Source organism: Strigops habroptila, chromosome 7 (assembly GCF_004027225.2).
Source record: "Strigops habroptila isolate Jane chromosome 7, bStrHab1.2.pri, whole genome shotgun sequence".
In the NCBI taxonomy this organism is placed as follows: Eukaryota; Metazoa; Chordata; class Aves; order Psittaciformes; family Psittacidae; genus Strigops; species Strigops habroptila.
The window spans coordinates 30,455,496-30,479,045 of record NC_044283.2 but is presented as its reverse complement, the minus strand read 5'-3'; positions in this window follow the sequence as shown (position 1 = coordinate 30,479,045).

Genomic DNA, 23,550 nt, shown 5'->3' with positions numbered 1-23,550 from the left:
CAGTAGTTAACTCAGGTTTAGAAAAGAAATCTGTCCAGCACTACCACAGCAGCTTCTGAGAGCTCTTAGTTCATCTCAGAGACAAAGCAGCAGGAGGATGGGTAGTACTATTCTTGTGAAGTACTTAAAAGTAGCAAAACCATGAAAGAAATCCCATCCTTTCTGGGGTCCGATAAGTTGGAAAGATTGCCAAGAAGTTTTGCAGCTGGAGTCCTGGTAGCAAAAGGAATGATCAGGATCAATTTTGTGTAAGGCAGTCAGTTGCTTTGATGACAAATTATAAATACTCTTCATCACTTTGCACGGGAAAGCTGGTGATAATAATGATGACATGGGAATGAGAGCTTCTCCATGTAGCGCAACACCATCTATTACTCTTGTGGAGCTATGACAGCGCTGTATCATAGAATCATAGAATCATAGAATGGTTCGGGTTGGAAAGGACCTTAAAATCATCTAGTTCCAACCCTTCACACTAGACCATGTTGCCCAATGTGCATTCTCTAGCTGTACTCAGCTTTCACCATACTGGAATGGTTGTTACTGTGCTACTCATGTGAGCTCACATCCACATGTGAGCAGGATGTAGCAAAAGTTTTCTCCTAGGTGAGACATCACAGATGAGAATATGAGACCATGTCTCATCCTCACTGACAAATTTCATAACTGTGGATGATCAGATTCTCCCCATATACCTTCCAAATATCTGCTCAGGCTATTATTACCTATGTGTGCCTGAGTGGACCCACTGATGGAAAATGACTGTTATCACTGTTTGCACAGAAGAGGCGTCACACAAAAAATGGAATTATGCCTGATCACTATTTTCTGCTTCACTTAATTGTGAGGCTGTTTGTCCTGCAGATCTGTAGTGCGCGGGAGCTGGAATGACCAGCCCTTTGTCTGCTCTTTCTGTATCTCTGTAGCATGACTCCACCCGATGAATATTTCTTTTTATATAGCATTATTTTAAAGCAAATTTCTAATATATTTAATAGTAATAGGGTGCCTAGATACCAGCTGTCTAAAAATACCTATGATGGTCTGATAGACTGATTAGGCACAAAGAGTGAAGTCATGAAGAAAGAACTAAAACACAAAGTAATAGATTTGGAAAGTGCTACAGCAAATCAAGTATTCAAGAAACTGCAGCTTGATATAAAAAGCTTGAGGAAATATCCAGAAATTACATGGAAAAGTGAAGAAAACTTATTAAAAGAACAGAATTATGTTAAATAATGTAAGTAGAGAGATGTGGGTAAGTGGTAAAAAATGAAGCTGCTCGATATACATTTTAAATGCAGTATGGAGAGACATAAAAACACAAAACCAACTATAATTTTGTAGTTCTGTCTTCTTCTTTACTGAAATACAGGTCAGAATTGGTTGTTTTCTAGAGGTTTTGCATTCCTGTATTTGACATGCTGATGCTTATGGTTCTTATGTTCTTTAAAGACTGAATATCATGTGTTCTTTTTGCTAAATAATAAACTAATACCAAGGAACAGCAAAAAAATTATGCGTACCATTTAGATTATTTTCAATCTTTTTTAAAGAGTAGCAATTAGTCGATGAGCTGGTATTTTTAATAAAATCTATGGCACCTTGTTGCTCTTTATATTAAATATAAGTTTCCACCAGAACATAAAATATACAGTTACATACAGAAAGAGTCTTCTGATCTGTATTCAAAACTGATTTGCTAGTCTCCATAACATGATCAGAACATGTGCTGTAAGTTATCGACACTCTTCAGAGTTTGAAATGAATGACTTTATCATATTCTTTTTTAAAATGCTCAGGAGCTTGCCAGTAAATAGACTGTGATCTCTACAGCTAGTGGAACATCCTTTTGGTCAATAGCTGACTGCTTCTCATTTGCTTGTGGTATAGGTTGGCAGGAGCATCTCTATTAGCAGGCAAATCTCTAAATGTTGCTTTGCATACTTATTAACTCTATATAATGATCTTTAAGACCACATTTATAACCTTTCTTCTTAACTCTGTATCTGAATGAAAGTCTGTTTTCATTGTACAGACCCCACCTACAAACTCCAGAAAAATCCGTGTCCCCTTCCACTCTTTATTTTCCTCTGGGTTGTACAAAGTCAGAAACTGCCATGTAAAGAACATGAACCATGATTTGACAGTTTAGATAAGGGGAAAGAGAAAGAAGAAGACAAATATCTCATTTTGTCTTCTACTCAGCATTGTCCAAGGATACCAAGAAAGGAAAACAAGCAGTTCCTTGATGGAAGAAAATGTTGTGCAGAATCACTGAAAATCCAGGTCATCTGCTGATGATAAGAAGCCTTCAGACAGCTTTGCAGCAGCTAGCTAGAATTCCAACTTCACAGCATTTAACCAGAAATCTTTTCCTTTCTTAAAATCATTGAAGATAAGACAGCACAGAGAGAGTTCAGAATGTGACCAAATATGAAAAATATGCTTCTAGAAGATAAACAAAATTGGTGAGTGTAATTGCATCTATTTACATGAAGAAGACTACAGAACAACTTTAAATCCCTGTATACAATTAACCTATTAGGGCTCTTGGAAATTTTTAAAGCATTTGGGGACAGATTGTAAGGAAGTGTTTCTTTAAATGAGGATGCATTTGTAAGCTAACATAAGAAGCTTAACTCTGCTGGAAGCTGTTTAAAGTGAGACTTTGTTCACTGTACTGCTAGAGATCTTCTACGAAGAGTGAAAACCTTCACTTGTGATTTGTCTTCTACACGGCAGTACATGTTTCAGGATCCTCCACAGAAATTCAAGTTGGGAATGTTCTGTAAAGGTTTCTCCTAGTGGGACAGTGGTAGCCCTCTAAACTTAATGCTTGCTTGTGGGTTAAAACTAAAGGGATATCTGGACTTTCAGAAAAATTTGATTTGACTTATAAAAACTCCTGTAGATAAGAGGTGCCTGCTTATCTCTGGTAGACATGATTGTGTTTTGTTGTTTCATAGATTTAATTTTTTTCCTCTTTAATGATGAGCTAATTATCATTCCAACAACTCTGACAAAGCCACTACTTTTCAAACTAAAATTTCATACAAGGTGTAGAGGAAAAAAGAAAACATTTAGAGAAGACTTTTAATATGAACTTGGACGTGAATTTTGAAACATGATTCTTACTCACTTTGAGTTCTAGTTTAATTTAGCACTACTACACTTCAGCAGAAGTTTAAGCACATCTTAATCAGGCCTGGAAAATGCACAGTTATTTTTTAAATGCTGTGTGCAGGACATTATGTCTGATAGACTGGCGGATAAACTATAATATGTGTAAGTATGAATACACATATGTATATACATATATTAAACCTAATACTTGGCAGTATTAAGTTTATGGTTGGACTTGATGATCTTACAGGTCTTTTCCAACCTAAATGCATCTATGACTCTATGTTTCTAAGATATGCAGATGACACCACCCTGGGGCACCAGCTGATACACTTGTGTGCAGGACTGCCATCCAGATGGACCCAGACAGGCTAGAGGAATGGGCCAACAGCACCCTTAGGAAATTCAGCAAGGACAAAGGCAAAGTCCTGAACCTATAAAGAAACAAACGCCTGCAATGACACAGCCTGGGGACTGCTGGGCTGCAGCAGCTCTGTGGAAGAGACCATGAGGGTAATGACAGGCAGCGCCCAGGCAGTAGAGAGGGACACCAGCCTCCTGGGCTCCATTAGCAGGGTCACAGCCAGTCAGTCAAGGAAAGGGATTATGCCCCTTTATGCAGCACTCAGACCACAATCAGAACATTGCCCCCAGCTTTGGACAAAAAAAGTGCAAGTATACAGGACAGCAAGTGAACTGTTAGGGACCAGATCACTAACCCTCTGAGCAGCTTGGAGGAGCTTTTACTGTGTGGGACCTAACAGCAGCCCCCCCCAGGTCCTTCAGTGAGGTCATTGAGAACATGGAGCCAGAGTTTTCATGGTGGTGCATGGATGAGAAACAATGGGTATAAACTGAAATGAGAGGTTCAGACCGTATGCAAAGAGGAATGTTTCCCCCATGCAGAAAGTCACCCAGAGAGGTTGGGCAGGCCCCATTTTTGGAAGTTTTCAAGACTAGACTGGGTAAAGCCCTGAGGAACTTGGACCTGATGTCACAGCTAGCCTGCTTTCTTGGCAGGAGGTTGGACTAGAGACCTTGAAAAGGCCCTTCCCACCTGAGTTATGCTATGATACTGTAATATACTATATATTTAAGATATATGTCTGTGTATATCTAGGTTGATGCTAGATACATTAAAGAAACTAAGAGACTACATGGGCTGTTCTAGTAGAATACGTTAAATTATGTATAGAATTTATATACTGCAGGGGCAGTATAGGAAATGTTCTTAAACTATGCTTCTTTCCCTAGATTGAAGTTTCTACAGGTACTTGAGCTTGAGAGTCATTTTATATATTCAAATCATTTACTGAAAGTAGGACTTCTCAAAAAATGAAACTAGGCACTCGAGGGCATATTGCTAGGCTGGGATCCTTTTGTGTGCTTGATTAAACATAAACTATTTCTGAGAATAAGAACAGCAGAATGGTGTACAATGTTTGCATACTGAAAAATTGAGAAAAAATACTAATAAGCGCTATGAAGAGTGCTTATTTCATCAACTAGCAAGATTTTAAGTATATAGAAACAGAATTTTTGTAATCTGACTGGAATGTTTATCAAGATGCACAAGACAAAGAGGGTCTTCTGGGTCACTGGTTCTTCTGTAGTGGATAACTGTCTTATAATCCGTTTTCATAAATCAATAAAACACATCCTAAAAGCATTATCTTTGAAATTTTACATGTGGAATTTAAAAAAAAAATCTCTGATACAAAATAAAAAACTCTGGCTGCATAAGCAAAAGAGAATTTCTATTACCTTCCAAGAAAAATATCAATAAATAGGCAGTCAAGCAACTTACTAAGAAATGGCATAATTTTTTAAAGTATCTGTGCAGTTATAAATAGAATAAATTAAGTATTCTCAGTTTTCATATTTTAGCAGTTCACTTAAACATTATTAACAGATTCAAACATTTAAAATTTACCTCAGCAGGAAAAAAAATACCTTCAGGTAGGTTTTTGAGGCAGAATGCTGTTCTGTTCACCTCTGCATTTTGCTTTTCATCGCTTTTCTATGATCTAGTTTACATTCCTTACAGTTTATGTCCAATAGCTGAGATACTGGAGCTAGCCGGAGGTAGCTGCAAGAAGTATTTACATTAACATACATAGCTATGTGTATAAAATTAATTACAAAATTTACTGACTGATGGCACTTTAAACAACAAAAAGCAGAGTATATAGTATAATCAGATTAAGGGGGAAAAAATGTCCTCTTGTCAAAGATATTTATATAACTATGGGTTCAGTCTTACGACAACAGGACAAAGACTTACTCATGGGAATAGTGTTATGTTATTTAATTGGGATTACTGAACACTGGCATGAGTAAGAACCTGATGGATTATGCTTTCACTTTGCAAAAAGAAAAAGGTTTCTTATACATCATATAGGGGTTTTTTTGTGATGAAAATACAGAAAACATTTATTTAGAAAGTCAATAAAGGTATTACAATCTAGCTTTTACTTATTTTATTTATTTAAAAATAAGTCCATTTACACACTGTTAAAGGCAACCAAAACTTCCTAGAAGGAATAGTCTATATTAGATGGTGCCTCATGAAGGCACTGCCTTCTTTGCTACAGAAATCGAAAATGACATTAAAGTAAATAATAAAACTATAGTTGGTCAGAAATCTGTCCTAGAAGTCTGGTCTCAGAGAACACACTTAACCTTGGAAATATGAGCATATGGATCACTTTCAAAAATTCTCATATTTTTTAAAGACTTTTTCCTGGAAGCTTGGCACACTTCTCTTTCTTTGCCAAAAATGACTATGCAATCCAGTTACCTGAAACAAGAATTTCATCAATTTAAAGTTAGATTCGGAATGTTACCTACACTTTTGTGTGTTACCCCTTGTAAAGTGTGTTAAACAGCAAAAAAACTTCAAGGATTCTTGTGCGTGGTTTTTTTCATATATACTTGTTCCCTGGTATATATACTTGGGTTCTATTTAACAAACACTTACACTTAGTGTTTGTTCATTTAACTAATCTTGAACTGAATAGTAGACCCAGTGTAGAAATAGTAGACCTAGTGTAGAAAGTGTTTCTTCTACCCCATGAGAATTTGCAAAATCTGAACATTTTTAAAATAAATATTTTTGTGACAAGCAATTCCTCCTGAAAGTTTTCCATCTTTTTCTTCCCTGTTTCTCCATCAATCAGCAGTTTGTTACGGTTACGGCCAGAACAGTTGCTTTAGATTCTGATCATAAAACCTCTAACCTCTGTAAAAGTCTGAAAAATCAGTCTCTTACAGGTGTCAGAAGACTGAACATCCCAAAATGTACCATTTTATGCATACAAGTAATTTTTTTGTTTTAGTGAGTTCCATCACCGTAGATTGGTTTACTTATCTCAGTAAAGTTGCATGTATATTTATTTCCAGGACTTTACCTGTTGCACAGATAAAAAGTTTGAGCTTGTAACTGTGAAATTAGAAGAATAGATGTTTTGATGGTGTTTATAAAGTTTGTAATTTACCATTGCATTGCATTGTTTTAGTTTATATATTTTCTGTATTTTTATGTATATACATGCAAACAAAAGTAGTTTATTTCTGTTCCCCATCTGAAAAATATTGGGATGTTTCCTTTTCTATATAAACTGAAGGAAGTTACAGTTTCTTAGAAATATTGACTATTTACATAGCAATCCACATCTTTGAACCCTTATGGTCTCAAATCGCAAATAGTAGCCTCAACATTTTGAATTCCAGGCCAAAACTCACCTCTATAAAAAAATGTTGCCTGTCACTCTAGGGAAGGTAACACAGAAATAAATATTTTACTGTTTACAATAAATTGTCTTTAAGACAAGAGTCTTCAAGTAATGTTAGCATCTAAAAGATGCTAAGATAAAGACTTCAGAGGCATCCTCTAGCATTAAACATTGTAATCTTTCTCAAAAAAACATACATTTTTGAATGACATTGAACTTCCAGCATATGCTGTATGTTAAAGCCCACAGAATTTACTGGAATACAGTGCTTTTCTTATGGGGGAGCCACATGTGACTGTACTGAGAGAGCACTACTTCAGTACATGCTGTCACCTGCTTCTTTTAAATTTGATGCTCCTGTTGGACAATGAGTGGAAAGAGCCGATGACCATAAAATCAAAAGCAAACCCCCCAAAACAATACCAAAAAAATCCCGTCTGCTGTTAGTGTGGAAAAGACAATCCATTCCTCCAAAGTTCTGCAAGTTTTCGCACCTGGGCTGAGCTAGGCCTATGAGCAGATGCATCTTTCCAGGGTATCCTAGTTGATGCTGATATGAATAGCTCTGAGAGAAAATGAAATAGGTTAAAAAAGCATGCTTGTTTATTCTATGTATTCTCATTTTTTGAATTAATTCAACACTCTTGCAAATTAAGGAGCACTAGCCTTGGATGTAAAGCAGATTCTATTTATTTGCATTGCTTGTGTTGCAATCTCATTGACGCACGCTGGGTAGCTGTATCCAGAATGGGAAAAGTCAGGGACCCATACTCCTTAGTAAATGCAGTTCAAGCTTTGTATTGCATTCTTAAAAATTAATGTATTTCAGTCCTGACCTTCATTGCTTGTTCTGATCCCAGCCATGAGACTTTTCTAACCAGAAACTGCAAGTCGTAAGTAATGTGTTACATTTTGTAAGGGTTCTTCACTGTGAAAAGAATATCACATACAAATTGAATGAGATCACCTGCTATATTTCTACTTGTGCTTATCAGAAACATAGCCCTCAAATCTGAAAGGTGATGTACATGCTTTACACCCAAGTCACCCAGGTCAAACCCTAACAAACACAGCTATTGCAAGTACAGATTTTTCAAGTAGATATTATGTTATTTCAATTCATGTTGAGAAAATAAGTAATGGAAAAGTTAAATAAAACAACCAAACATTAGGGGCTTAAAGATTAGAGGAATCAATTTGCCACTCCTTGATATCAACAATACTAAGAAGTCCTAAATATTTTCAAATCCCTTTTTAAATTGTTTGTATTTTAAGACTTCTCATGACAACAACAAATTTACATTTAGACAATGCTTTAAAAGATACCAATTTTAAGCCTATATCAGGAAACACATACAATGGAAATAACAGTTAAACATTTCCTATAAAGTACTTGTGTTTAAAAGAAAATGAAACAATTCTTGACGTAAGGTTAAAAAAAGCCCTTTCCACTGATAGGTTCATCTCATTATTCATTTTACTCATATGCAATAAGATATATCTTGTACAATGTATAAATTAGGTCAATAAAAAGTTGAAGCACTCCATAAAACTTACCTCCAAGATATGGTGCCTAACATCAACTATTAAAGCAGGCTAAACACATACATTTTGGCAAACTTGCATTTCTAATTCTCCTATTTATAAATCAGTCTGTCCTACAGCTGCTGTTGTATCAGGAGACATGCTCTCTATCAGACCTATAAAATGCAATCCAGTTTTGCCTTCTCAGGACTTTGTGAAGTGTGCTTCCTCCTCCTAGATTTTAAATCATCTTCTTCTACTGTCATATTATATTGCAAAACTTTGAGGGAAAGAAGAGATGGGTTAACTTTATGTTTACATGGTGTAAGTACACAAACACATGTGTACAGGATATTATAGCCTTAGGCACAAAACAAGTGTTAATATAGGCGTGCTTATGATCAATGACACAAGACCAGACCCTTTGTCCTCCTTTCTCTCCATTTTCCAATTCTTGTTCCTCCCCCAAACACCTTGACCTCCTCCCTTTCTCTGTTCTTGAATCCATCCAAGTAAAAAGCCAATCATAATTACTATTTTCCTATTGGCTTTTGTTACATTTTTACTAAAGTTTGGCATTTCTGGTACTGTTTCTTTGGCAATATCAGCCCTATATAGTACAATTTCTTGATATTACTTACATGGTTATCTTAACAATATTGATTGGTACTACTAATACACTTACCTAGGGACTGCTGGCACACAAGGTCCTCAGTGCTCCCCTCTAATTATCATGCCAAGACTGGCCATTTATCATATAACTCCCACTTAACAGACTGAAAGCTGGTCATCCTCACAGCACCATTGGTAACTTTTGTGAGGAGAGACAACAATGGACCCTACACGATCCAATGTGAATCAAGCAGAAGCCACTTTATTGTTCCCACGATCCCTTTATATACAGAGTTTTCTATCTCTACATGCAGTCACGTGCCTTTTGATTGGTAAAAGCCCTCTTGCACGAGGCAATCACGTGGCTCGGTAAGTGTCCTTATTGGTTCATCTAATTCCTGGTGTTCTTCCCATGTATCCGACTGCAGATGTTTTCTTCCTCTTATCTTCTTCTTGATATGCGGCCACGTGTTTAGAAGAAGCTCTCCGATGGCTGGTTCACATCCTCTTATCTTCTTGGTATGCAGCTGCACGCTTAGAAGAGGCCCTCATATGGCTGGTTCATCGTATGTCCATTGTCCTCCAAATACAACCCCACAATTCCCCCTTTTTCTCTTTGAACCAGTCAAACTTTCTTCAAGGAATTAGTAATCATGTTAGACACTCCCTTTAAGATCCAAGGAACGATTAACAATACAATCACAATTATAGTTAAAATTACAATGCCTTGTTTATAAAGATCTAAAAGCTATCCCATTATGCCCCAACCCCTTAACCACTTATCTAAACCTGAATTGACCACCGTTAGTTTGTTCATGTTGTCTATCTTGAGTCTTTTATGAATTGACTCCAAATGGTCAGACAGATTCGTACAACACACCCCTTCAAAATCCTCACACCCGTGACCCTGTGCTAAAAGCAAAAATCAATTGCAGCTCTATTTTGCAAAACAGTGTCTTGTGCTATCTACATCATTAAGCATTTGCGTAAGTACTTCTGACATTAAATTTATCTGCTTTGCGGCCCAACACCCTAACTCAGTCACGTCTCCTAACGCTTTTGCTGCAGCTACTCCAGGTGCAAACAAGGAGGCAATAACTCGAGATGGCACATCCCAAAATTGTACCTGATCATTACAATTGGGCCTCAGTTGTATCCTTGTTGACAAGTAATATTGAGCTTTAACTTAAACAATGTGTCACTTGACACATATCCCTTGAACCATTGTGACTGATAACCTTCTACCCCGCGCGTGCCCTAGAACTTCAACAATACCATCTGATCCCACAATACTCGCAAACACACAAACTCCAAGGCTCCCGAGTTCCACAGTTATGGCATGGAGCCCTTAGGTGCTGGGGTGTTTACGGGTGGGTCATGCAACTTTACTTGCCATGGCTTTACCCCCTTGGCTGGTATCCATCTGGTTCCTGTATCTGTAACAACACATGCATATCCTCTTCCCCATGTGATTAACTTAACTGGTCCTTCCCAGGCCCCTGTTATCCCGTTTTTAATCATTACCTTGCATTGTCTGCTCTTAACTTCTTCCAACCCTCCTTGTAGTCCAGCCCCGTGCTTTACCATTGGTGGCACGAAGCTATCTTGCAGCAATCGTAAGAAATTTAACACATACAGGACTTTGTTTAATCTATCTGTTGGTGATATAGCACTTTCTCCCCCTTTTTTTTTTGAAGCAAACGCTTCAATGTCTGATTCATACGTTCGACCATAGCCTGACCGGTAGGCGAATGGGGCGCACCCGTCACGTGAGTAATGCCCCAGAGCTGGAAAAACGCTTCCGTGGAATGAGCTACATAGCCAAGGTCGTTGTCAGTTTTGATTTCTTGTGGTACGCCAAGGGCCGCTATAGCCGAACGCTTGTGATGCTGCACGTTTGCTAGATTCGCCAGTCTGAGCTGTAGCCCAAACTGCAAGAGAAAAACAATCCAAGCAGACATGGACATATTTTTGTTTACCAAATTCTGGGACATGCATAACATCCATTTGCCAAATTTCTAAAGGTCCAGTACCACGAGGATTGACTCCAGAAGCCAAGCCTCCAGTATACTGTTGACAATTGGGGCACGACTGGACAATGCCCCGGGCATCTGATTCAGACAGCCCGAATTGGCGGCCCAGTACTTTGGCTGACTGGTGGAAAAAATTATGAGACCGTCTGTCTTGCGTGAACCGGTCTGTTGAGGGAGCCGGCCATAGCGGCACTACCAGCTTGTCGGCTCTCCGGTTGCCTTCCACTAAGCCTTCAATTATCCTGAGTGACTCCCAATATGGCTGATGAAATATTCACATTGTCTTTCTGACAGCAATAGCCACAACCTCCGAAATAGTTTGAACAACACCTATCGTTTATCTCTTTCAGCAATGTTCGTTCTATACGTGATACAACTCCTACTACATACAGTGAATCACCAACAACATTGGCTGGTGTTGTCTTCCGTCGAGCAAACACTTCTACCACAGCTCGCAACTCCAAATGTTGTGTGGAGCCTTGACAGTCTGTTAAAACTACATCATGCCATTGCCCGTTGGCCTGCCACGTGATGGCAGCCTTTTGAGATCTTCCTCCTGCATCTGTAAAGGCTGTAGCACTGTCTACCGGATGTGCAGAGCGTCTAGGTCGCTCTTCTATTTGACAGGAATGTAGTACACTAAAAGACTTGTGTGGCGGATAGTGCACCTTTACTTCACCCGAATAATCCAGCAACGCCGCTTGCAATAAAATACACTGGCGCAAAGCCCAAGCTAAATATTCTGCCACTAAAGGTATTATGATAAAAGATGGTTCTTTCCCTGTTATTTCAACAATTCGATTTCGCCCCCTCATGATTAATTGTTCTAGCACCTCCATTCGTGTTGTAACTGTCCACTTTGACTGTGCCGATAAAAACACCCACTCTAATAACCACAAAGGATCTCTTCCAGGAATCCATTGCAGTATTACAGCAAAAGGGTGCTGCTCACTGTTGATTATTGCTAAACCTATCCCATAATTAGGGTTCCAGCGATGGGTATAGGCCTTACTAACTTTTACGCTAATCTGCTGTAAAGCCTCTTTGACCTCATTTGTCAACGCCCGGGGTGCGTTTGCACCACCTCCTCCCCTGAGTAACCTCATCAGAGGTGCCAACTCCTCATTGGTAATACCGCATAGGGTCCTCACCCAGTTTAAATCTCCTAACAATTTTTGTACATCATTCAAGGTGTGGACCTCCGTCCAGAGTTCCACCTTTTGAGGTCGAACAACTGCTTTGTCAATTTCCCAGCCAAGATACTTCCATACTTCTGTTTTTTGTATTTTTTCAGGGGCCAATTGTAGCCCGTTTGACTGCAACACATTTTGTAATTCAGCAATCAATTGGTGTCCATTCAGCTGTTTTCCGGCTATCAAAATGTCATCCATGTAATGATAAATAAGCAAGTCTGGATGCGCTTCACTTACCGGAGTCAGTGCCCAGGCCACGTAAACCTGGCACATGGTTGGTGAATTTTTCATGCCCTGCGGTAACACTACTCAGTGGTACCTTTTCCTAGGTTCACTTTTGTTTATGCTCGGTACAGAAAAAGTGAATTTCTGATAATCTTCTGGATGCAGGGGAATGCTAAAAAGCAATCTTTTAAATCGATAATTAAAATGTCCCAATTTTTCAGAATCGTATTCGGGGAGGGTAATCCAGGCTGTAACGCCCCCATATCCTCCATGACCTCATTAATTTTCCTCAGATCATGCAATAGGCGCCATTTGCCACTTTTTTTTGGAATTGTAAAAATTGGGGTATTCCAAGGGCTTGTGGTTGGTTTAATGTGACCTTTTTCTAATTGCTCTTGTACGAGATCTTGAAGATGGGCGATCTTTTCGCTAGTCAGCGGCCATTGATCTACCCGTACTGGAGTTTCTGTTTTCCAGGCTAGTTTCAATACAGGCTGCCCCACATCAATGGCCGCTACTAAAAACTCTCACTACTGGTGACTAATTTCCCCCCCAGTTGACTTAACGCATCACACCCTAAAAGGCATATCAGTACATTCATTACATATGGGCGTATGCTACACATACTCCCATCCCTCAATGCACATTGAATTACAGACTTGCTGATTCTTGTACTTTGCACTCCACCCACCCCCACAACCGATACCACTGGCTTTTCCACTGCCCAATGTGCCGGCCAAATGTCTTGGCTAACAATAGCGACATCAGCACCAGTGTCAATCAACATATTGATTGTGCAGGTATCCCCTCCAGGTTGCCTCAACTTCACCTGTTCTGTAGGTTTTGTGTTGTCAATTTCCATTGCCAGATAGATATTCGCTTGACCCGTGGAGCCAAAGCCATGTGTGCTTCGTACGCGGCCTTCAGCTAAAGGCACCGCAGACTTAAAAGGTACTAACCGCCCAATTTTTGTACCTTTCAGGATGTTAATCAGGGGGGAGGGTGTCCATACCATAATAGAAATGACGCCCGTGAAATCTGCGTCAATTATCCCAGGTAATACAAAAAGACCTCTGCAAGTCACGGATGAGCATCCTACAAGTAAGGCGCTCAGCCTGTGACCCAGTGGGCCCCTCATATTGGTAGGGATACATGATACCTGCGAATCAATTAACATCAACTCTACTGCTGTTGCTACACCCACTCCGGCGCTTCCTGCGGTGGTGGCGAGGACACCATCCAGGCAGCCTGAGACCTCTTTTGTGTCATGGCGCTCGGTCCCGGTGCGCTCAGTCTCCCATTTCCCAAAGGAGTTCCATCTTTTTCAAACTTAGAACGACATTCTATTACTCGATGCCCAAACCTTTGGCAGCGGTTACATGTGCCTCCAAAGCCTTCCCCTTGATTCGTACGATTTTGCCTGGTTTGTTTTCGAGCCCTACATTGCGCTTTCACATGTCCAACTTTTCCGCAGTGGTAGCACTTGGGACCCCAATCGCCCTTGCCCTGCTGAACAAAAGGTTTAATAGCTCCTGCAAACGCGGAAGCCGTATAGGTTGCTTGCTCTTCGGGTGTACCCACTCGAGAACATGCCTCCACCACCTCCACAATACTAGAATTTTTTGGTAAAGCCATTAGAATGTGTTTGCATGTCACATTAGCATTTTGCATGGCCAATGACATTAGTAATACCTCACAAGCATGATCGGGAATAGGTGATCTTTCTAACGTATCTTGTAAGCGGTCTAAGAATTGCATGTAAGACTCATTGCTTCCCTGTTTTACTGCAGTATAGGGGAGTGTCACCTTACCGTCCTCAGGGAGAGTTTTAAGTGCATCTCTCGCTAATTGTGCCGAAAGCTGCAGCACCGCCAGGTGTAATCTGGCCTGGCGTTGTGCATCAGCAAAAGGCCCTTGTCCTGTAAGCATTTCAAAAGGATGCTACGCGTAATGGATCTCCCTCTGCACGGTCTAGGTTTGCGATAACAGCGACACCTATGGAGTCGTGCCACCGTGAGCACCACAAAAGTTCTGTACTGGTGTTAATAACATCGCCATCAGCTGTCGACTATCAAAAGGAGTCAAAAGATTAGTAGAAAATATGTTATCAATAAATGTTTGCATATATGGTGAATGCAACCCATACTGTTGTACTGATTTTTGCGCCTCCTTTATGATTTCCCAACGAAAGCCCTCCCAATGATTAGGTCGCTGCGGCCCCCCCGGTGTCATTCCGCCCAGAATTACCGGGAATGCCGTGGGAAGGAACTCTCTTTCCACTAACGCATTCTGAATAATCCCTCTCCATCGTTGTGTTGGGTCCCCGTCAGTTTTAGCAGTTTCACCTCTCGCCTCCCCCCACCCCCTGGAGCTTCCCGCAGTTTCGCCTCTCGCCTCCTCCTCCCCCCTGTGTTCTTCTCGAGCGATCTTATCTCTTTCCAAGTCCTCCAACTATCGAAGTAGTTTCTGCGCCCAGTCCAGTTCCCTGTGGGGCTCGAATGTGGATGATTTTCGTGGAGATGCTGGTGGGGAGGCATGGATGGAGGGAGAGGTGGAAAAAGCGATGGCTGGCTCTTGGAGTGAGACAGGTCGGGTGGGACGGGCGGCGGCTCTCCCCTGGGTGGCTTTTCTACACCAAGGGTCGGGAAGCAGCGGTACGGGCCAGGATTCATCCACTTCCATCCCCTCGTCTTTCCAGGGATCCACCTCGTCCTCTGTCGCAGGTGCCGACGGGGCAGCGGGGGAAGGGACAGGGAGCCGATTGAAAACTTTGATCTTAAGACGATGGGGGCTGTAAAGCTATAAAAGCTCTGGCAGTGGCTGATCGCTCCGCCCTCATCGCTTGAAGGGTCCTTAGAATCAGCTTCCAAGTTGTTGCTAGTCCCTTAGCTTCTTTGTTGCCGTTGCTTACGACATCCCATAACTGTTCCCCAACCTCTTCCCAAGTTTCAACCTTAAAAGCGGCCTGTGGATCTGGGGGGAACCCGTTCTCTCGGCACCATATTAATAACTTTTGGAGCACAAGCTCATCATGTTTAATTCCTCTCTTAGAGAGTATATGTAGGAGCAGTTTCACAATCGCGCTTTCTTCCTTTGTTACACTCTGCCCCATCTCTTATTACCGGCTGCTCGCCTCTAAGGGTGTCCCGTTGCAACGGACATTCTTTTTCTTCACGGACGGTCCTCCAATCCGTCCCGACTCCAGTCCCGCTGGCTCGGCTCTCCAGCCGGTGCTCTCCTTCGGGGTTGCTCCCGGTACTATCGTATGACGATCACGTCGGGGTCACCAACTGAGGAGAGATGACAATGGACCCTACACGATCCAATGTGAATCAAGCAGAAGCCACTTTATTGTTCCCACGATCCCTTTATATACAGAGTTTTCTATCCCTACATGCAGTCACGCACCTTTTGATTGGTAAAAGCCCTCTTGCACGAGGCAATCACGTGGCTCGGTAAGTGTCCTTATTGGTTCATCTAATTCCTGGTGTTCTTCCCATGTATCCGACTGCAGATGTTTTCTTCCTCTTATCTTCTTCTTGGTATGCAGCTATGTGTTTAGAAGAAGCTCTCCGATGGCTGGTTCACATCCTCTTATCTTCTTGGTATGCAGCTGCATGCTTAGAAGAGGCCCTCATATGGCTGGCTCACCACATGTCCACTGTCCTCCAAATACAACCCCACACTTTTGTCAGCTTCTCACTTTTTTTATTTGTTATGTCCATCAATTTCTGCTCATTAGTTTCTCACTTTCTGTTTAGCAAACCTCAGACCAGGTCCCCTGCCTGCATGCTTTAACAATGATGTCCTCCCATGAAGATGAAAATTTATTAAGCCAAAGAACTGCCTGTGTTTATCTGAGCTCCCTTAGAAATTTTCCAAAAAGCAATTAAGTCTCATATTCTGCTAAATTTAGCTTTAGGCAATGACATTCCACTTAGAAAATAACATTTCCTACATGCTCCCTCCCCCCCCAAAAAAAAAAAGAAAGAAAGAAAAAGCCTCACCTCTTCCCTCCTCAGTTCCCACCATTATCACACATACATCACCTCAAGAAATTCCCCAGACTCTTCATGTTTTCAGCTGTCTGATGTACAATCTCTCTGTTAGCAAGTGAGTAAAGGGAAGTGATTGGAGGCTTTTTCACTGGAGCATAGGTTGGATGGTGCTTTGAGCAACCTGGTTTAGTGAAAGGTGTCCTTGCCTGTTGCGGGGTGGGGGGATGGAACTAGATGATCTTTAAGGTCCCATCCAACCCAAACCATTCTATGATTCCATGATGATATTTCTAACTTTGCGTGAAGGCATTTTGTGCTATGGCTTTCTTCAGTCATGACTCAGTACGAGGATATCTGCTTTAAATGTGCCATAGTTCATTGTTCCCCGAGGCAGGAAGGGAGCAAGGTCAGCCCCCCATGTTCCAGGTGAACAGCGACAGTTTCTCCTTCCACTGCCTATTCACCACCATTAGGCAGAAGTGGTTCAGCTAACCTTGAATACAATTCCTGAGTCCTTCTCCCCTCCTGACACACCAGCTAATAGCAAATTGCAAGTGCTCATAATTCCCCAAGATAAAGACAAACGATAACAATAAGGACAGAGAATGAGGGGAAGATGAATATGAGAAAACAGTCAATAGGAAAAATGTAGGAAAAGAAAAGGAGTAGAGGAGTGCTACTACTTTTAATATCTCTGGAATGCTGAGAAAATATTTTTTATTGGAATGTGTGTTATCATCCTAGAAAACACTATGGACTTTTTCACAATCTGAATATTCAAGAACCTAAAGACACAACAGAGCTTTAGTGCTTGCCAAAATTGCTTGAATTTGCAAATGACTAAGTAAACAGAAATACAGCACAGTTTATAAAATGTTAAAGCTTTTACATAGCTCATGAATATTATTCATAATAATAAAATAAATAGGCCCATTTTAAAATTAGAGAAGTGGAGAAATAAAGAATTCCAGCTGCGTTTGCACTACATGATTAAAGGTAATAAATCAATGTGGACATGGTTTACTGAGAAGAGAAGTCATATTTTATTTATATCAATTCTTTTTTTTGCTTTAATAAACCATGATTTAAACCCACACACATGCATGCATACACCTTTATTTATATTTAAACCTAGCTTCCAATCTAATTTGTCTGTCAAGGGTATCAAATGAAATCTGAAAGCCATTCTGAAGTTAAAACACAAATGTAGGTAGAGATGCTCTTCCAGCTTTACTTGAACTCCTCCTCCAGTGAATCTCAGGCATCGCGGCTCCTAGGGGCATCATTGAAAACCTAGTCACAAATACGTGGGTCATGTGTGAGAGTGAACAAAAACAACAGGGTTTTTTGGCTTGGCAGGCAGCCTGCTTTCCTGCCTAGCGAGCAAAGTTTAACATTCAAGGAGTGTGAGTCTTTAAGGTTGGGACTCTGGAAGGAAATTATGATGACCTGGCAGTGACCCTATTTTTATTGCACCAATTAAAAAAATCTTCTAGCGGCTCGTTGAGGACTCCTGAGCTGAAACGGAGGGAAGTGCACAAGGTCTTCTGCTGAAGCATAAGAGGGCTATCGGAGCCTGTCGGCATGGCGGCAGCCCACATGTGCATTGCTGCCGCATCGCAGTTCCAGCGGTGCTGGCAGCCCCAGCCCCGCAGCTGGCTGCTAAGCCTGCCAAGCAGCCAGCAGCTGCTCCTGCTGCTGCTGGAGAAAATGCTGCCTACAGCTGAGCAGCTGGGGCCCGCAGCTGCCATGCAAAGGCTTGAAATAATAGTTTGAAATGGTAAGGGATGTGGTGTTGGGAATTGAGCATTAAAAATTTCTGCTACAAAACACGACAAAAATGGTTAATCAAAGACAAATAGCCTTGAAAACACCAAGTGATTTGTTTGAAATAACAGAAGTTAGGAAAAATGAAGCACATCAAGCGTTTTCATTAGCTATTTGCAGCAGCAAAGGTTGGGAAGGTGTGTTGTTCAGTTCAATCCCTAACATGTTTGGCTGTAATACGACAACAAACAAAAGGCATCTAAAAATCCCTTAAATCTTACCTAGTCTTTCTGTGATAAATTGAGGCAACTTCTATGATGCAGTTATAAGTCCAAAAAAAAAAAACATCTAAAGAAATTCACAGCTAAACAAAGGTTTTGAAGAAGGTTTCTCACTGTTTGGTCTCAGGCCTAAGTTTGGGTGCCTGAAGGAGTATTCTGAGTCACAAACATATAACACTTCCACTAACTCAAAGTTGCAAACAAACCCCCTAAATGGCTCTTTATTAGGCTTTTAAACATGGATTTAAGAACTGAACTCTAGACTTTTTTTTACAGGCTTTCCTCTTTTGGCTTGGACATGCAGCTGCACTCAGGAAATGAGGATGTAAAAATAGCATCTTCTTAGTCAAGGATTTGGCCCATATAAGCATGTATCTCTTCCAGCTCATAACAGCATATTTAATTGATTAAAAAAAAAAGGCACACAAAAAGCTTCCCATTTATTTCTATTGCATGTGTTTCAGGACAAATGTGCTAAAAGAACACACGCTGGTTTCTATTCTGCTCAAATACATGTTAACTGAGAGCTATCCGAGGTGTTACCTCTAGATGTGCCAAAGAATACATTTTTATTTGTCTGGTTGATTTGGGGGTTGTTGGTATTTTTGCAACAAAGCTATGCCCTGACAGCTGCTTTCTTAGGAGCCATGAAGCTGTCAATCATGAAAGCAGAGCCCATAAGAGCAGAAGATGTCTTGCTCAGCAGCAGCACCTGGGATTGGGAGCTCATTACTAATGGAGATTAGGATGACCACAAATCTCCCTGGCTTCAGAGCAAAGTAAAAACCTCACTTCCTTGGCTTAGCTCTCCCTCTTTCACTTCTCAAAATGAAGGTGAGAAAAAGGAAGAGCAAAGAAAAGAGACAAAGGGAAAAGGAAAGGTAAGGGAGAGATGGGGGGAAGGTAGAGAATACTCCACTGCTCCTTAAAAATATCCTTACTGAACAGTAAAAAGCATGAAATCCTACACATAAGCCATTATCAGCTATGAAGTTTAAAACAAGTTTTAGAACATTAGAAGGTGTTCAGCAATCATAATTTTAGGCAGACTCGCAAATCTAAATAGATTCCTGCACTTTTTAACTGTGACATGACAAAAGATTAATGGGTTTCAGAAACAAAGTGACCATTATAACCATTTAGTTTATCTGCAGTTTAAAACAGACCTGTACCAACTGAAAGCGCTCACCTCCATCAGGTCCATGAGTTTGGTTTGATTGGTAGCATGACCTTTAGGAAGACCATGAAGAATGCATCTCGCACTGCAACTAGGTGTGCGCAATCAGGTTTGCTCTCATCTCCTAAGCGCTTGTGGTCTGGACCACTGTTTATAGTCTAAAGGGTCTACTTTTAGTTGTGTGGTCTGAATTTGGCTCCCCACTGGTTTCCATCAGTTATGTGTAGCCCAGCATCTCGTACATTCTAAGTAGCTTCACAGACCTGTCAAGCGCTGCAGCTTATTAAGGGGGAGTATTTGCATTTTTTAAAAAGCGTTCAGGGTATTTCAGATTCTCCCTTAACTCAAGTGCATGGAGTAATTATCAAATTGGTGCATGTGCAGAAAAACAATATGACTAAGATTTTACAAGCCACCTTCTTCTGTTTTGTGATTATTGGATATTACACTTTACTCCATTAATGCTCTGTTAATAGATAATTTTTCTGGATGTAAGGTACGATACAATAATTAACTAGGTCTTGAAAGTCTCCATCACTTGGAATTCCCTAGTGTTATACACATAAAATGATAGTGACTTCTGACTTCTCTCCTTCACATGCTCCAATTAACATGATAATAGAATAGCCAATGAAAATGTTACTGCCTTGTTACACCATTTTTTAAACTGGCATTTAACTTAGATGGTGTTTTGGGGAGGCAGGCATAGTTCAGTTACAAGAAAAATTAGTACTTATAATTTATAGTACATCTACATCTTCATTGAACTGTACAATTTCATGCAAAATGGTTTGATCAATCACTGTGGTTTTGTCATAATCTAAAAGCTAGCGTTTCTTTAAAAATTCTAAATTCAATTGAAAGTCTTACATTTTTGGTTGTTTACTTCACCGGAGAAAGTGACAGTATGCCTCTCACTGACTTTTGTGAAGAAGATTAAATGTTTAATAATTTAATATACACAACCATGAAATTAAACTCAATTTAATATTTGGTTTAAATAATGCATTTAATTTCAATATTTGCACATTCTGGAGATAAGAAATCTTGTTTTCCTGATAAGCAGATGTAGATACATATGTATGGATATCTATTTTTAAGGCTGGAACTGAAGTCTCTGATGGGATAAAAGCTTTTTCCTAAGGGATTGCAGCATTGAGAGATTCTGCACATGTAAGACAGCAATCCCAGAAGCAACTCTTATTCTGTCAAGTAGACTGTAGCAGAGAAGCTTACAGTATGCTGGATTGGTCAACCATGAAGACTATGTACAAGTGGATTTAGATCACATCAGTCGATGTCGATTTACTTTCAGAAAACAAGGCATCAAGTAGGAAGAGTGTTTCCAGAGTTCCCATCATTCCTATTTCAGATGGGTTACTTTTTTCGAGTCAGGCACTGAGCTGATCCTCCTTCTCTCGCAGAATGTCACTATAATGGTTTAACATGATATTTTAGTTATAAATACTCATTACTGTCTCACACTTACTATATTTGTATGACTATGCAAGTAATATTTGACCCAATGCTGTGAAAAGCACAGTGATTAGCTGTTCCAATTGCTGTATCAGAACTTCATTACTCCTCCTGTTGTAAAGATGCAAGACCAGTCTGGATGAAATATTGATTCATCAATTAATCATCAGTTAATCCTAGGCAATAACTCTGTACTGCAAAGAGTAAACATAGCAAGAAAACTTTTATACCTATGCCTGTGATTTTTCAGTCTATTTTTCAGTGATCTGACTATAAATAAATAAGAAAGCCATACTTAGTAGTATTTTCTTAATGTAGAAAGATGTTGCAAGCCAAGTTATTAATTTTTCCAGCAGTGAATAGACATATTTCTTGGACTCTGGGCGCTTACACAACAGCAAAATAAGTTTAGCAGATTGACAATGTGTCTGTCCTATTTCTTATCCATCACTTTTTTTTTTTCCAATTTGCTCTTTATGATTATCTATAAGCTCTATGAAATTAGTTTTTACTGCATATTTTATTTGAATATCATTCGCTGAAATAAGTCAGGGCAGATAAGTCCCATGATGTAGATAGTGGTCTGAGAACTTATTACCTCCTTAAAAGCCCGTTATAGAGGTGATTATCCTGCTGTATTCAGTGTGAGGTGCAGCCTCACCTTGAATACTCTGTATAGTTCTGGGGCCCACAATTTAAGAAGGATGTGAAAATCCTTGAATGTGTCCAGAGGAGAGCAACAACAAAGATGGTGAAAGAGCTGGAAAGAATGTCCTATGGGGAGCAGCTAAGGACTTGGCTTGTCTAGTTTGGAGAAAAGGAGGCTGAGGGGCGACCTCATTGCTCTCTACAGCTTCCTGAGGAGGGGAAGTGCTAATCTTTTCTCCCTGGTATCCACTGATAGGACACATGGAAATGGTTCAAAGCTGCACCAGCGGAGGTTTAGGCTGGACATTAGGAAATATTTCTTACTAAGAGGGTGGTCAAACACTGGAACAGGCTTCCTAGGAAGGGAGGTGGTTGATGCCCCGAGTTTGTCAGTTTTTAAGAGCCATTTGGACAATGACCTTAACAACATGCTGTAACTTTTGTTTAGCCCTGAACTAATCAGGCAGTTGGACTAGGTGATTGCTGTAGGCCCCTTCCAACTGAAGCACTCCATTCTGACTCTAAGAAATCACAAAGTCTATTCTATTCTAATATGAAGAACAGTCTTATTCATATTTTACATTTTGACTCACCTTATTATTTTTTACATTTAGAAAGAGAAACTCTGGATATAAAAGAAAAGAAAATCCAAACTATCCTGCTGCATTGGAAGTGAATGCATGTTCCTGCAAATAGTCTGGAAATGCTTAACATTACTCCTCAAACTATTGCAATAACCTTATTACTGGTTTGTGCCTCCTCATAATTACATATTATCTTATCTAATAATTATATCTGACTTAAAGAGGCGTGATTGGAGATACTAATTCTGCTGATGCTGTTTAGCTGATACAAAGGGAGCCCAGACAATGCAAAACAACTGTCTACATGAAAGTCCATGAGCGTGGCAGTTTCTACTCGAACAGGAAGCATTCAGAAGTTAACCCAGCACTCCTGGCAATTAAATTGATACTATAAAAATAGAGACAATTCTTATAGACAGGAATGGGTGCTCAGATCACAGCTTTATTTGAAGTACACTAACCATCATCTTATAATCTTGTGTACGCTCCAATGAAATGAATTCTGAATTTTTCGCTGTGACATTAAAAGATTTCATGCTATGTGTAAGGATGCGCCTGCCAACCTCTCAGGCTACACTAAGCAGTACATGCCAGTAGCAGTAGATGTGAATAGAGCCAACAGTACTAAGGAGTGACACGTACATGCTTTTCAGGATCACAGGGGTGCTCCTGGAATAGTTTCTGGCTTATCACCACCCAAAAGCGTATAAGATAACACACTTTAGGACAACTAGCCAGTGGAAACAAAATGCTAGCCATGGGGCACTAAATGGAGATACAAGGAAGGGCTCTTCAAAAGCACACCACCAATACAAAATAAAATAGTAATGAAGAAGCACCTGCAGAACAGGTATAAGGTGTGAATTTTAATCCCTCCTGACAGCTGAAGGGAATGAATTGTCGTCTTCCCAGCTTGGGTGAATGATATAATTAGATAAAACAGTGGTAGTATCAGCAGTGCTCCGTCTGGCTGCCATTTTCTGGAAGAACCTACTGTGCACCTTAATGAAGTTTCCTGTCCAACCACTTTGTGTGCTATTTGGTGGCTATTACGCTTGAGAATACCTGCCAAATCTTGCTGTGCATGGGATTTAGGCATATGTTTTGTGATCAGATCCTGAGAATTAGGCTCTGCAAATTTCCTGTGAAATTGGTTTTGGAGGTATTCCAAT